The sequence below is a fragment of the Nanorana parkeri genome, unplaced genomic scaffold, assembly GCF_000935625.1.
Source record: "Nanorana parkeri isolate BGI_ZX_2015 unplaced genomic scaffold, ASM93562v1 scaffold1015, whole genome shotgun sequence".
In the NCBI taxonomy this organism is placed as follows: Eukaryota; Metazoa; Chordata; class Amphibia; order Anura; family Dicroglossidae; genus Nanorana; species Nanorana parkeri.
The window spans coordinates 232,104-235,151 of record NW_017307283.1 but is presented as its reverse complement, the minus strand read 5'-3'; positions in this window follow the sequence as shown (position 1 = coordinate 235,151).

Sequence of the window (3,048 nt, the reverse complement as noted above, 5' to 3'; positions counted from 1 at the left end):
AAAGATGGAGTCCATCCTTAAAATCCATACCACACACCTATCTTGGACAAGGGTCTGGTATGGATTTTGGAGGGGCCACATTTTTTTTCGTATTTATGGTTTTAACATTTTAGACTGGGTGCCTCAAGATTTTGCATACTTTTAAAGGGTGCCGAGACTGAAAAGGTTGAGAAATGCTTGTATAAACAACAGAACTGTGTCAAAGAGATTTTTCCTTTTATAACATCCAAAAGATAACCAATATACAACAAAACGAACAAATACAAAAGATTTATTTACCATACATAAAACTATTCACATATATATCCTGTATACACACACACACACACACACACATGTTAAAGTGGTTGATGCAATCCTGTATATATCGCATGTTGTCTGTACAGATGCCTGTAATTTAAATCCATAAAAGTCACATGATGGTCAACATGTTTTGTAGATTCAGCCCTCTTCATCAGAACCAATTGTGAACAAAGGCTTAATGCTGTATAGGGGATTTTCCATCAGACATAACTTTTTAGTCTAATAGTTAAATATAAGGTATCATCCCACTAACAGTGCACAGTGGCCATGATTTAAAAACAAATATACACTTCTGGTGGTTACATATTATCCAACTGCTGTCAAAGCCTGTGCGAAGAACTTCCGGACTTCCAAGGAGATCCTAATAGTTGGTGGTATCCATAGGGTACACAGAGGTGCCTCGTGGCTTGGCCAGAATTTCCACTCCGTGTCGTGCATTCCCAAGGTGCAGGCGACTTGACCACCAGCACCATAGAAATGCATGATTCAAATCCTTCCCCCACCATTCATAAGAGGACATATGTCCTCCTCCATCCAGACCTGCACCACCTACTGCTGTTGCTGCTACATCCACACTGTGGTGATGATTATAAGGCTAGGTTCACACCTGCATTACACCGCATGACACCTGGGACACACGCCCCCGGGATCGCGCGGTCCTGCGTAATGCAGGCAGCGATTGCCACGCTGCCCCATTTATTTCAATGGGGTGACATCTGCACGGCATTCGCAGAAAAAGGGTACATGTTTTGCAATATACGTTGCGTGGCTGTTTTAGCCGCGATTGTGTTGTGGTTGGAAACTGCGCAATCTGCCCGGCACGACTGGGGTGCCATTAGAAAATATTGGCACCCACAGCGTGATCGGTTCACACCTTGGCGACTCCTGACCCCGTGGCAATGAGGGTGTGAACCTAGCCTCAGGTAGGTCTCTGATGTGAAGGAGGGACTCTGATATGAATATGACCTTTTTTTGTGGTCCCCCCTAAAATCTATACCAAACCCACATCTAGAATAAGGGTCTGGTATAAATTTTGAGGGAACCACATGTCATTATTTAAATTTTTTACATTTGTGACTGGGATGCCCCAAGATTTTGCATAATTTTTTAAGGGTATGAATGAAAAGTCCTCTCTGTTGTCCCTCTCCAGTCAAGTGTGGGGAAATCAAACATTTTATTTATTAGAATAGAAAAATTCTATAGCCTCTCTACAGTTTATAGCCCTGTCGATGGGACAGGAAGTAAGGGAAATCTTCCCGTGATTAAAGAAACCCTAATTATTTTCACCTGTTTCAAAAGTTAAAAAAAGTGTTTTAGTTGCAAATAAATGAAAATTCCCTGCTGCACAAGATTAATGTGAAGCTCTTGCCCAAAAAAAAAAAGAAAAGATTATGGTATCAATTTCACCTTTGTACTTACAATGTGTTACCTTCCATGCACTAAGCTGACCTGCCCTGCAGACAGCTGCCAAATTTCAAGGCAGGGTGCATTCTGTTCTGCTTTATCAGGTTGTATTGAAAGCTGAACTTCAGGTACAAACATGCCCATGTAAATATATTTCTTAATAGCCACAAAGGATATAAATCCACTTTGTGTACCAAAAACCTGTGCAAACCTATTATTACCATATAGAGCGAGCAGTGACATTATTATTGTGCTGCATATGACTTGACCAGCACAATGGGCGGGTCCCAGCAGGCCCCACCCATTAAATGCTGCCTGCAGAGGGAGAGGGTGCATACAAGACCAGTCACCCTGCACAAGGCGAGAGAGCAGCATTAACTGTTTTTTTATTACAGGAAGCTCCTGCACAGAGGAAACATTTCATTCTGGATTAGTGCTCAGATGTGAAAGAAATACACAAAGCTCACGTCTTTATTTAGATACTGTTTGATTTTTTTCAGGAATTCAGCTTTAGTGCCCATTTTGTAGCTCGAATGTCTAAGCGCTACTTCTTGTTTTTAATGGTCCCTGGTCACACCTGAGTGCTTTGACGCTTGTAGCAAAACATCTGTAGCTGAAAACAGTATATGAGCTTCTTTTGGAGCAGAGTCACGCATTTTTGCCCCAATACACCTGAATAGCAGCACCTGAGAAACGTGCAAAAAACACACAAATAAGTGTGTAATATGCATTTTTAAAGCTTTTTTGCTCAGTAACTATCTTTACTTTGGCTATATATATAAAAATAAAATGAAAAAAGGGCCTGAAAAAGCACCAAACGACATTTACCTCAAGTGTGACTGAGGCCTTAAAGATATGCTTTTCTTACTTTATTAATGAAAACGTTGTGAACTGATCCACGGTTGTCAAGAGGAACTTAAAAAATAAACTCTAAGCAACATTCTACAAATGTGCTCAAATTTTCAAACATATTTCATTCAATTTCTGATTCATATTTTTTAAAAAGGAGTATCTAAATGGGTATGACCAATATGGATCTGATTTCCAAAAATATTAGCATTATCTGGCACTGTTCATGATAGGGGAGAAAAGGGGAATCAGCAATTAAAGCATCAGCATTTTATTGTCAACATTTTGATGGAGCTAAGTCACCGAACCGTGCGACATGGGTTTCAACGGCCACAGCAGCCCTTTATTTAACCCTAGAGCAAATTAAATGTTACCGATCATAATAACCAAGAATAATGAACCAAGTAATAATAACAACCCAATGACTGTTGTTAAGCGAAAGGGGCCTTTCTCATAAGCTAGCCCAACTAACTAAATCCATCCCACATCCCC